This window comes from Acanthochromis polyacanthus, chromosome 3 (assembly GCF_021347895.1).
Source record: "Acanthochromis polyacanthus isolate Apoly-LR-REF ecotype Palm Island chromosome 3, KAUST_Apoly_ChrSc, whole genome shotgun sequence".
Lineage (NCBI taxonomy): Eukaryota > Metazoa > Chordata > Actinopteri > Pomacentridae > Acanthochromis > Acanthochromis polyacanthus.
The window spans coordinates 1,818,750-1,832,128 of NC_067115.1; the positions used below are offsets into that span (position 1 = coordinate 1,818,750).

General features: G+C 40.0%; 1 long non-coding RNA gene across 2 annotated transcripts; it reads left to right on the plus strand.

Annotated features, from left to right (window-relative positions):
- The first annotated feature begins 874 nt into the window (after window positions 1–874).
- On the plus strand, window positions 875–3,285 carry LOC127533055 (uncharacterized). 2 transcript variants are annotated; one of them, XR_007940628.1, is made up of 3 exons: window positions 976–1,358; window positions 1,432–1,572; window positions 2,868–3,285. It is a non-coding gene; the product is annotated as an uncharacterized LOC127533055 (long non-coding RNA). The 2 variants fall into 2 exon arrangements; XR_007940627.1 differs by lacking the exon at window positions 2,868–3,285 and having other exon boundaries at window positions 875–1,358; window positions 1,432–1,633.
- Window positions 3,286–13,379: the final 10,094 nt, after the last annotated feature.

Here is a 13,379-nt window from a genome sequence, read left to right on the forward strand (position 1 = left end):
GTTGTAAATTTGATATCCTGGAGCATTTGTTTTTGTGAATAAATGGTGCTTCAGATCGGGTTTCTTTGGGCGAGGTCGTCTCTGAGCTGCAGAGAACGAGGTCAGCAGAGTCGACTCGTATCAGAAGATGGCAAGGCTTTTCTCCTTCCCCTCCTCCTCTGGTTGGACGACGGCCGAGCTCTAAGACTCAGAACAAACGTCAGAACTAGAAATGACGGCGCCACAGTTGTGCAGTTTTCAAAACCAGACGAGGATCCATCTGGTTCTGGGACTCAGCTGATGGTGTGATCGGGACAAACGGCCCATTCTGACATGTTTAGGGGATAATTATGAGGATACACATGATAGACTTTGCCAGGTAGGAGCAATATAAAAGCCAGTTAAAGTAAAAATCCTGAGAGTTCAGTTGAACTGCAGGCAGAGAATAAATGCAGCGTGGCTCAGATCCAGTAGATGTTTACAGCAGGATATGTGTATGAAACTGATGTGCAGAGTAGAGCAAAAGCTTTGTAGAGGCTGTCAAAATGTAGTTTAATATCTGTACTTTAATTCAACAAAGATAAACAAAGCATGAAATGATTAAAACATGGAGATTCAAAATTGGAAAAGAACTTTCTGAAAGACACAAAATAAGATGGGAAATGAGACAATACAAACTGTAAATGGTTGGATAACTTTATTTTTGGTAACACACTTTAAACATGTTGCTGATTCCTGTTTTATTCTTTATTTTTGGACGTCATTCTGTCATTTCTGAGTTCTCTGCTCTTCTGACCATTGAGCTGCTGCCTCCATTTATTGAAGTCATGAAGCAGATTGTATTCTAGTGTTTGGTTGTGTTTTTGTGTTTCCTACATGCCGTCTATGTGAAGAACTCGTGCATCTACAGATCAGATCTTCAGCTCCTCTGGTCTGCTCCATGGACAGTAGAGCTGAACGTGATTAAATCACATGAAACTTGAACTGACGATGGGACGATTAAGGAGCTCTACAACGAGCAGGACGCCTGCTCTGGACTCTTACAGACTGCTGCATCGTCTCTGGCAGTTGTTGGACAGATGTGGACTTTCTGGCCAGCGTTTGGATCTCCTGTGGACTCACTGCGTTGCACTTTAATGAAATGGGATTGTTCTTTAGCTGAGGATGACTCCAAGTTTGATGTCCTGAAAGTGGGACGAAGACGCTCCCACTTCAGAGGACGGACGAGGAGAGGAACCACGTCTGGTTGGAGAGCTGGAGATGACTGGTCATGGTTGGAGGACTTGATCTGAGGCCTTCTGATGGATGAAGATGGAAGATGCTGAGGAGGAAGAGGAAGGCCTGATGAAGACGCCTCTGTGACCCACTGATGTCTACAGGTTGGTTTCTTTCTCACTGATCTATTTAAGTTTCTGCTTGTTTCATAGCGTTTCCTGTGTTTGGTTCAGAAAGAAGACCTCCCTGATGTCACAGTGCTTCCCCTTGGTGGACTCCTGCAGCTCCTTCCTCCCTCCCTGATGCACGGTCAAACCTCTGCAGATGATCCAGAATGCAGCAGCAGCTCGTCCTTCTGGATCAAAGCTCAATGAAAATGTAGAATCCAGATCTCTGATTCCTCCATGTCACACAAGTAAAGTGATTGTTGGTTCTTTAAGACGTTACTTTTCTCTGCTTCGTTCTTTTTCTTCATCTCAGTGTGAAGAATTTCAGAGGAAAAAACTTTGTTTGTAGCAGAGTCAGGATGAAGATGTTTGGTTGTTCTGATGTGAGCTGAAGTTATGGTTCAGTTTTCATCATCATGAGACGGAACAACTGCAACTTAATTTAATATGTGAAAGATGGTTTCCATCATCAGTATTCTCAGCTACAAAACGGTGTTTTACTGGAAGAAATGCATGCTGGGAAGTCTGCTTCCTGCTGAGGTTTCTTTGGAACCTTTTCAACATTTAATTGCTTCATGTTCACATTGAAACCGACATTTACAGTTGAATTAATATGAAATTAAATAATGTGATACTTGGCTTTTTGGGAGATGACGTTTCTCAGACTTTGATGTAAAGACAGATCTGGAAAATGGAAACTTCAAAAAAACAGTTTTTCTTCAAATGAAAAACAGTGTTTTGGTAGGCAAGAAAATCTGAGAAGTTGGACATTTTTCTGTGACATGTTTTGGGAAATTGGGACATTTTTTTTGAAACTGAAGGTGTTTTTGCCAATTTTTTTTTTTTTTGAACGTGGAAAGTGACCATATTTATTGGACATGTTTACATTTTGTCTAAAGTGTGGACATTTTTAAACATATTTAAAACCTTTATTTGACAAGGGAAACATTTCTTAGACATGAATTATTCCTGGAAAGTGTTTGGACGTTATTTTATTAAGGGTGAGAACATGAGAATGTCCTGAGAAAAAGGTTTAAATAAGATTGAGGACTTTTCTGGCACATGCTCAGAAAGTGTCAGCGTTTGTCATGAGTGGACAGATCAGCTTCAGAGACCAGAACTGTTTTAGTTCCAGGCTGTAAACGGGTTGGTTTCTGCTGTAAAGTTGTTCACTGGAACACGGAGGTCGATGAGGATGGACTCTTTAGGAGCCAGTCTCCAGTGAACGATTGTTTTTTGTCCCTCTGGTGTTGGTTTTAGCTCTCAGCTCCAGTGGTTGACACTTTGGTCAGAACAGTCCTTTTAAAATAATCTATCATGAGAAATGATCCACAGTTTTCAGGGATGGACTAAACAGTAGGTTTGTGTGTCCTAGAACAAGCTGCAGATGGTTGGATGCATGTTCCTCATCCAGGATGGAGTTTATCCAGCAGAGCTCTATAAATCTGAACAACAAAGGATGCAGTGTGATGATGATGATGATATCAGCAGTAATGTGTTCCACAGGCTTTCTGTCTTGGTGCTGGAGTTTTCTGAGTCCTGTCAGCAGAGCACTGATGCATTCTGACTCTGACCAAAGTGTGACGTTCCTACTCATCAGGAAGCCACATCACCTGTAGAATGATGATGTCACAGAATTACAGGTGATTTTATGCACATTTTAAACCAAACCCTCAAGGTGTTAAAGTACGTGTTTGGGTGAACATCTTGTGTGAATTGGCTTCAGAAACTTGTGAACTGATGTTTCAAAGTTTCCTTGGAAACCAGAAAGTGATGGTTGGCGTCAGAGCGCCCTCTGTTGGTGAATGAGTGAAAGCAAACATTTTCCAGAGGCTGCATGCGGTCCCATCATGAACAGATTAGATCTAACAGTGACCATCATCCTGCTTCTGCTTCCTCATCACGTCTTTAATCATCTCATATCATTCTAGTTCAGCATGTTGGGATGGACTCAGCAGAAATTTTATCTAAATATTTATTCACCCCCTAACTGTGGAGGCTGAATACTCAGTAAAACTCTGTTTCCACGATAATCCTCGCCTCCACTTTCCCATAAAACCTCCTGATGTACATAAGTCAGTGTAACATCTACTGAGAGTCTGTTTACTAGTGAAAGCAGTGAAGTGTTTCACTGAGGAGGAGGAGGAAACTGATCCTGATGTCTTCATCAGGTTAGTTGGTAAAATGACAGCAGCTAGTTTAGCTTGTCTTTGCATGTCCAGCGGCTGTGTTCCATTTAGGTGTTCCAGCTCTGACAACACCAGGACCAGAAACGACATGACGCACCTAAATGAACGTCTTTGTCCACTTCTCTAAGTATCAGAGTTGAAGTCTAACACTGGCCTCAAGATGTTCCTCTGCGCTGAGGTCTTTTCTCCACCAGCGACCAAAACTCTTCCACAACATGCAGCTTTGATGCTGCTGATGTTTCATCACTGCTAGCTGCTTTGCTGACCAACTTTGTGTATCAGTTGATATGTCACTGTATCCAATAGAGGGCAAAAATATTTAAGAGCAGGACATGAATTCAAATGTTGAGACGATTATTTAATTTTTAAAAAATCTCTCTTCGTCCTTCCTGGGTTCAGTGAAACTCTCAGAACAGAAGCTGAATGTTTGAGTGTTTGTGAGCTAAAGATCTTAAAGTCACGCTTCATGGAAGCACAACATTGGTCAAATTCTTTATTATTATTATTATTATTAGCACTGACACTATAGATTACTGTAGTTTAAGTCGCATGCTGTCACACTTTGCATGTAGTTTGGATGTGGAGTTCCTGCTTATGGGATGTTTTCACAAATGATTATTGCACGTCCAAAAGGAAATATTTCTGCAAGGATTTTCAGGTTAATCTCTTTGGAAAGCAATATATTCTAATAATAGTTGTAGTTTCTCACAAGTCCCTCATTTCATTTCTTTTCTGTGGCTGTTTGTTCTAGATGTCATTAAATCAGTTGAGGGTGGATCTTTGCATGAACAGGTTTTCTTTTTCCAAACTACACCAATTTTTAAGGCAAAGAGAAAAACAAATGACTCACTGAAGAAGATGAGAACCGAAAAATGGCTGTAATGGATTGAATTCTTTATCTTCAGCAGGTTTACATCCATGTTCTGTCATCAGTGCTTGTAGTTGTTTCAACCCATGGATAGTTGTGGTTGTTGTGTCAGTGCTGCAGTGAACTACACAAAAAGCCAACGCTCTTCCATCGTAGTGTTCTGGAGGAATCCCATCTACTGAACGTGACAATTTTTTTTTTTTAGGTGATTTTGTGATGTTTTATGGACAGCTTGGCTCATGAATTTGTGAACACTTGCTCTGTGTTTTCTGTTAGAATATCCTCTGTACGTGACTCTAACACAATGTTTTGTCGTGCTGCTTTTGATCCGTCAGTGCTCTCTGTAGAAGCCACAAGTGAAATATTCTGTTCACTTCTAGCAACACTGTCAAAACTAAGCTGCAGCCAATTCCAGCCATTTTCAGTACAAAAATCGCTAATATTCTATTTGTAAATAAAAAATATGATGAGAAATACAGGGAATATTGGACGGGCATCGCGAGGTGCATTTCCTTGAAAACGACCGATTCGTGGATTATATACCGACTTCAGGACATGTTTTGGATAAAATAGTTTACTGGCTTGTGTCGTCTGGATGTCCAAGGTTGGATTATGGCCGTTTTTTGTGGAATATTTTCATCTGTGTGTAATAATGAACCCGGAAATGTGAGTCGCGCTGTGTGCGTTGAAGCCGTGTACAGAGAATGGATGGATGGATATTCGTCGTTTGTCGGACAAATGTGTTTTTCTCACCCGCTGTGGTAATCACATCTGAAAGTGGTTTATACCGGCGGATTCATGAGAATCTAAGCTTTCCATCGGTGTATAGTGTTTATATAATCGTGTTTGCAGCCGTCGGACATTCTTTAAATTCCTATGCAAATTAGTAGGTGTACCGCCGGCGGGACACTGAAGTTTAAGGGGTTAAAGGAATCCACTTAAACGAGGCTGTTTGTGGAATAACACCAGTAACTAGTCATGGGAAGAAATGCTGGTTCCCTCTCATGCTTTTTTGTCTTTTTTCTTGTTCTTTTTTGCAGGGCGGGGATCATTTTGATGCTATTCATTGACATATTTTTATTTGCATGTTGTTCTCCACAAAGAGACAGACCAGTCGACAACTTTGGTCTTCTGCAATGCATTCCATTTACTGATGAAGCTGAAGATGATTCAAGTACTAAAGTCAGTTTACATCAGTAAAGGAGTTTATAATGATGGGAATTCCAGTTCTTTTAATGGAACCAGTTCTGATGGCTCAGCTCACTAAAAAGAGACAACTCCTTCTGCTTCCAACTGGCTCCTGAGATTTTCTGTTTCTTAAATTTATTTATTACCAACAATGATGTAGAATTATGTGTACAAAGAAATCTTAATGTGCAACATACATAATATCAAGTGTCTATTATTTGTATGGCTGATTACACTCAAGATGGAACAGCGGGCAGCAAGAAATTAATTTTAAAGTATGAAAACGTATACCCATCTCAGTTTGATGAAAAGGTCCAATCTCTGATTGTATCGTGTTCATAAACTTTTAACTCTTTACAGTGAAACAACAGAGAAGCTTAAAGAATCACTCATCAGTCATAGCCTTTTGCACTAAATGTCTCAGACGGTGGAGGTGGTTGTCATGGTTACTGGATAAGCTGTAGACAAACTGGCACTTCCATGAGCAGCAGCTTCACTTCCACTTGTAATGTCTCTGTGCAGGTTATTTGTAGATCCTCTATAGGGCTGGGTGATATGGCCAAAAAATGAAATCTTGATATTTATTTATTTATTTTTTTTTTTTTAGTCACCTTGGATGATTACGATTTTAATGGATTTTTGTTGTTTCTTTGCGGTCTGTTTGCTATGGCTAGTGCTAGCCATGCCGCACTCCCGTAGCTGCAGCACTCTTCCCATTCTTTAGGATGCCTCTGTCCGAGGTGCTGAAAGAGGTTAGTTGTTCTGCTACTCTTCGTTTTCACAGTACTTTTGCAAACCTTGCACATGACTGTAGTTTGCTCTGCGTCAGTCTTGTCAAAGCCGAACCACTTCCATATTAATCGATGTAACATGAGGCCCTTTTCTCGACACCAACTCTTCGTCTGCTGTTCTGTCCACCATGACGGGGGGGTGAGTGTTTTAGTGGAAGGAGATGAGAGGCGGAAGCAAACGCCAGCGCACAAGTCGTGAAAGGCAGAAGAAGAATCTGTATTGTTATATATTTAAGCTCGCCTCGATTTTATGATTTGGCAAATTTTCAAATCGTCAGGTTTTAAAAAGGTGAATTAATCAAATTAATTCGATTTATCACCCAGCCCTAATCCTCGATATGAGATTTTAACCTTTCATACTCCACATCCTGCCTTTGTATTTTCCATGGAATTGAAATGCATCCAAATTTTACTGTGTTGCCTCTCTGTCTGTGTGTAGAAAAGAAATGAAGGTGTCATGGAGGAGCTGCCTCCAGTCATTCAGTTAGAGCTCTAAAAGCCTACTGACACATCACTAGTTCAGTTGGTAAAACGTTTACTAATAACATGTCATGGCGTTGAGCTCTGGTTCTAGTTCCTCTACAAACATCCTGTGACTTGAATATTTTCTTACATGTTAACATACAGGACATACGCAAATATATATTCAACAGAGTGTGTTTCTATCCAGTTTGCAGTCAGAAATCTAAAGTTCTACGCTGAAACTGTCTGAGGTCTCCAGCTTTGTGTCGTCTCCATGGAAACCAGAAGCCACTGGCTCAGCCAATAACAGGCGGGGTTCTGCACAGTCGCATTTCCATGTGGCCTGTTTAAGGAGAGACTCTTCTTATAGAAGAAGAGACCTCTGAACTTTAGATTTCTGACTGTAAACTGGATTGAGTATAGCGCTTACATATACACTGACTGATGTGTTTCTGAGCGTCCACAGAGCAGATAAACGTCTACTCAGTATTCAGAAGGTCCAAAAACAGTGACTTTTTTTTGTTCCTCAGCAGCATCAACAGTCTGAACTCTGAGATTAATTCAACTCACAGCATGTTTGTAGAGGAGCTAGAACCAGAGCTCAATGTTAATATCAATACACGTTTTACCAACTGAATTTGTGAATTTCTCATTTTTTTTCACTAAAAAGTGCTTTGAAACTAGTTCAGATTGAGGTTGGGGTTCAGAAATACATTTTTCTTCACAGTAATTATTATAATTTTCTATTTCTGTGCTGTTTTTGGTGTAGACTGTACCATTACAGCCCAGGGGAAGGGTACAACAGCCACTGGAATGATGTTAAATAACATTCTGTCAGACTGCCAGTTTCTTTGTTCATGGAGGGTTTGCAGACTTCACTGATCCACGCTATGAAATATAATGTGGCTGATTAATTTTGACAGTGTGAATTGAAGAAAGAGCAGCTCTGATTTCTTCAGTCCAACATGATGTGTGAAATGTCAATGTAATGAAGAAAATAAATCAGTGTCCTGCTCTTAAACAAATAGAGCAGCTTCCTTTCCATGCAATACCGCTGAGACCTGAAGAGCACCAAAAAAAAAGCTCTTTGAAAAACCGCAAACATCGTCATGGCCGCAAACCGTCTCATCTATTTGAATATCACACAAACAAGAAAATATCTAACATTAATAACTGGAGTCCATATAATGCATAGAATCAAAGGAAGTGTCATTTCCTGATGGCACAGCTCTGTTAAGGTCAGATATAGTCAGCTTTATCCCAGACATTTTTACATATTTGAATCACTATCAGGGATGTTCAGAGGCTGATCTGTTCGTTACACTCTGAGCTGCAGTTTTACATTTAAATGGACCTTTTCTGAGCTCAGCAGTTTTGGTTGCATTAAAAAAAACTGTTTCACATTTAACTCTGACTTTTGTTCAACTCATACAATCACATTTCTGTCCTCCTTTTCAGAAGTTTAGTTCAATGAAACAATAATTTATTGTATTTTCTAAATTTAGCAAAGCTTGCTTTACCAGAAATGCTTTTATATTTTATAATTTATATCTTATCACCAGCGATAGTTTTCTTGGCTTTGCAGTTTTTGACAGTAACTGTGTATCTTAGCAGTGATCAGTGTGGGAACCCTTCAGTGTTTGAGACTCTTTCCACATTTAAAGAAATAGCGGTGAAACAAAATTAAAACTTCTTCTTTTTTCATGTCTCTCTTCCGTTTACTGGAAGTGACAAAGACGGTTCAGGTTGGTTCTAACAAGCCTCAGACTAGTTTCTAACGGTGTCTGAAACACATCATAAAAAACAGTTTATATTTCCAACACTGAAGAGGTTCATTTGTTTTTTTTCTAACAGTATCTGACCAATCATGCATACAAATGAAGAAAAGAGGAAGGAAATCAGGCATATTTATAGAGGTATAACCAGAAGTTCCGTCTTCTGCTTACAGGCCTCTGGGGAAAGTTATCTTTTTAAGAGAACCTTCAGCGGTGTTAGTCATTGATTTCAAATGACATTAGTAATGTACAGACGTGTTTTACTGACTCACACTGAGATGAGAGCAGCAGATATGAATGGAACTACGACAAGCAGAGGATTGATGGAGCTTCTTCTCACTGTGACAAGTACTGCAGATCATACATCTGATCATTAACGGCTCTTCTGCATGTTAATAAGGGAAAAAGGAAGGAAGTGTGATTTTATAGCAGCATGAGCTCTGATTTCTGCTCACAGTCCTGACCACAGAGGACGGTTACACTTCCAGTCACTCCATCTTTAAGTAGAAGTACAAGTGTTTGACTGGACGGATATCTCTCGTCTTGGTTAATTTCTTTCTGACATGTTTTATTGCTGCTGAAGCCACCGGAGGAACAGCTGAGAGGAGCAGCTATGAGTTCACCAGCAGGAAGAAGTGCCTTTACAGTTTTCCTTCTCTTGATTCCAGGTAACGTAGATCATCATTTACACTGGATTTAGCTCACTGATTCACAGCTGCCATGAGTGGGATTAGAAACAAGATGAAACAGATCTGATGATAAGTTTTGAAGCCTGTGTCTATTCTTAGGTCTCAGGTTCATATACTGTCATCAGTTTGTGTTATCAGATGTGAAGTTATTTAAAAGTGCTCAGATGCTGTGTTTCATAATGAACACCTTTGTGTCACCTGTTAAAGAATTCTGCGATGTCAGGTGAGGAAACCGGGAGGCGAACTCAGGAACACTCAGGAGACACAGATGGCTGATGTTGAGATGAATAAGTTTTACTGAATTCAGGAGAATTGATGTAACAAGTGCATTGCCAGTATCAACTCTGCAGAGGCTCTCTGTCTTTGAGGTCGTATACTGTGTCTGAGAGGAAAGAGGCAGGCTGAATCTAACCTTGTTATTGTTACACTATCAGCAAATAGTTGTCTGTCTGAGCAGCCGGTGTGCTTCTGTGCAATTGGATCAAGGGATGACCTTCTGTATGTTGGTCCAGCAAATCTGTGATGAGGACTTTGAGACTACAGTCTGGTTGGTCTCAGGCTCTCAGTGAGATGAAAATGTGGAATAATTTCACTTCTCCTGCAGGTTTATGTACTGATGCACCAACAGAAAACATGAAAATCTGTCATTAGATGTGATTGTGGTTTGTGCTCTGTGTTGCAGTGGTTCAGGGTCAGAGTGGCTGGAGAGTGACGTACACTCATACTCACATCTGTGCTTTGGAGGGATCAACAGTGAACATATCCTGCACCTACACATACCCATCAACAGGAAATTACAGAGTTGAGAAAGCAATCTGGTTCACCAAAGTGTTTTACACTGGCCCTGTAGATCTGAGAACAGACTCAGACTACACAGGTCGTGTTCAGTATTACTGCGACCAGAACAGCTGCACTGTGAGAATAAGAGATTTGAGAAAGAGTGACTCAGCTGAGTACAAGTTCAGGTTCATAACAAACTATGACGGTTATACTGGTTCACCTGGAGTCACTCTGTCTGTTACAGGTAACATTTATACTTAAATACTTCTTCTGTTCTTTTTATCTAAGTTTTCAGTGTCATGGAACAGAGCTGTTGATGTGTGGTGGAGAAAAACTAAAAGATTCATGTTTTGATGACTTTTGGCTGAAATGTGAACTTTTGTTCAAATGAGAACTGGATGAATGGCCTTTTTTTCTCAGTTTTTAAAAGGCCATTGGTGCTGAAAAATTGTTATTTTTCTGTAAGAATACAGTAAAATATTGTAATCATCTGTTTAGACTTATTCTAATGCTGTCACTGGACTTTCCAACAAAAATTACATTTATGTGGTGCAGCCACTGTAATGAAAGACTCAATCTTTAGCTAAAGAACCACTGAGATTACATTCTTTTCACTTTCTGCTGTTCTCAGGGGACAAAAATGAGAATTATTTTTATGGGTGCTGTGAAGATGTTTGTGTGTTTACACGTGCATATGAAGAAAACATGATGTTCTGTTCCTTCTTCATTAATTCAGGTCTGCAGGTGATCAAATCAGTAACGCGCCCTTCTGGCTGGACACAATTTTATTGTGACAACGACTGTCAACTACCTGATTCTTCCTATGTCTGGTACAAGAATGGACAGAACATCGGGAGAGAAACATTTTCTTTTTCAGACTCCTTTCTTTCCACTGACAGCATTTCCTGTGCTATAAAGGGACATGAAGGTTTCCCTTCTCCTCCAGTGTGTGAGTTCACTCCTCAGTCTTTCACTGATATAACACCATCTGGTGGCACATTCTGCAAATTATTCTGTTCCATCACTGCACATATTCACACTATAGATAACCTCTGTTCCTCATTCTACACCATCTTCTTCTATTCAGCTCTACTAATGCTGCTGCTGACAGTAACACAACAATCATATAAATGCTCTGTTTTACTGCTGTGACACGTTTTAAAAGTTCTATCCTTAAAAAGAGGTTTTGTCTTTCAGGTGTCCATGGTGAAACCTGTAACAGAGTGATTTATTCTGACAGAAGGATCTGTGCTGTCAGAGGATCATCGGTGGACATTTCTTGCACATATCAAAGCATCAGATCGATCAGATCAAAGTTCTGGTTTAGTTCTGAACAACGTCATCAGTGGTTGAATTCCTCTGAACCTGAAGACATCAGAAAAGACTCCCAGTATGCAGACCGTGTTGAGGTGATTGACACAGGAGGAAGACACTCCACTCTGAGAATCAGTGACCTGAGAGACACTGATTCAGCCCAGTATCACTTCAAATTCATCACAAACCAGGATGAATGGAAGAGCAGTTTACCTGGAACAACTCTGACCGTCACAGGTACTGAAACTATCTACCATTAACAGGGACTAGATGCAGGAATGTATATATTTAGTTGTAACTCATGTACAAATATTACTGGGTTTATGTCTTTATTTTGTCTTAGAATGTGTGTTAGTACGACTCTGCAGTAATTTATTTATGAATTACAAAATAATATGAACTATGTTTGTCATTCTGACGCTGTGTGTTCTGTGATACCAGTATTGGATAAAAGTCCAAACATTTTTATTCTGTTGTCCTCAAAAATACAGATTTACAAATTCTTGTGAGGAGATCATCTGAATACTCTTCTTATTGGTATACCTCTGCAACGTTGGAATGTCACAGCAGATGTCTTCTACCTGCTCATTATTCCTACGTCTGGTACAAGAATGGAGAGGAAACTCGGACCCAAACATCGACTTATTCAGACTCCTTTTATTCTAAAGACAGCATGTCCTGTGCTGTACGAGGATCTGAGGGTTTCCCTTCTCCTGCAGTGTGTGAGTTTACTGCTCAGTCTTTTACTAACACACAGAAACATCTGATGAAGCCTTTTCGCTGAGAATGGTGAAGAATGTCAAAGTTTTTTATTTACATGTGTTCTAAAAATGTCCTGTCCAGCTGATGCAGTAGTTTTCTATTCTTCAGTTCACTAGAAGTCACGGCTAAAGAGCTCAGTGAGCTGCTATGAAGGCACTGAGACAGAGTTGTTGTTGAGGATGCTCATAAGACAGAAAATGCCATAAACCAAGTTCAGGTGTTTTCAGGTTCCAGCAGCCACAGAGCAAAGCATCATAGACAAAGAGGTCCACACTGTGGAAAGTCTCTTCTAGAAGGTTTTTATACGCTTACAGTAAACCTGTTAATATCCTGAGTGTGTGTGCTCTAATTTCTATTTTTGTTTAAAAACACTGAAATATGCTTTTCTGTTTCATATTATTTAAAATGTCTTTAAAAAGAATCCCACTTGCAAACACAACCTCAGATAAACATGCAGTTAAAGTGATGGTTTAAAACGCTTTGGATTGTTTTTGCTGTTTTTTGTGGTCACTTCTGACACTTGGACAGAAGCTTCTGTACCATCAATGCACATTTCTTCTACTTATGACCATAAAAGTTCTGGTTCAGGCCTAAACTTAGTCATCAGTGGCAGAATCCCTCACAGGCTGAGGAGCAGCTCCTTTTATCTCTCAGTGCTGTATTCTTACACTGAGCCCTCAAATACTGACACTAATTCAACACAATGCTGTAGATATTTAGTCAGGAACACACTTTCCCCCCCATACCCAGGTCAGATGACCAATTTGCATGTCATTAATTTTTAGCAGCTTCACCAAATAGTGATTTTTAATCTGAACTTCTCATGTGGTTTCTTTAAAAAAAAGTTCAAATGATCTAACATCTCAGCAACAATCAAGCATCAGGTTTATAAATTCAAGTATATATGTGTATATATTTGTATATAAAAGTATGTGTAGATCCATCCATTCTCTATACACCACTTTATCCTCACTAGGGTCATGGGGGGTGCTGGAGTCTATCCCAGCTGACTCTGGTGAAGGCAGGGGACACCCTGGACAGGTCACCAGTCTGTCACAGGGCTACATATACAGACACACAATCACACTCACATTCACACCTACGGACAATTTAGAGTAACCAATTAACCTCAGCATGTTTTTGGATTGTGGGAGGAAGCCGGAGTACCCGGAGAAAACCCACGCATGTACAGGGAGAACA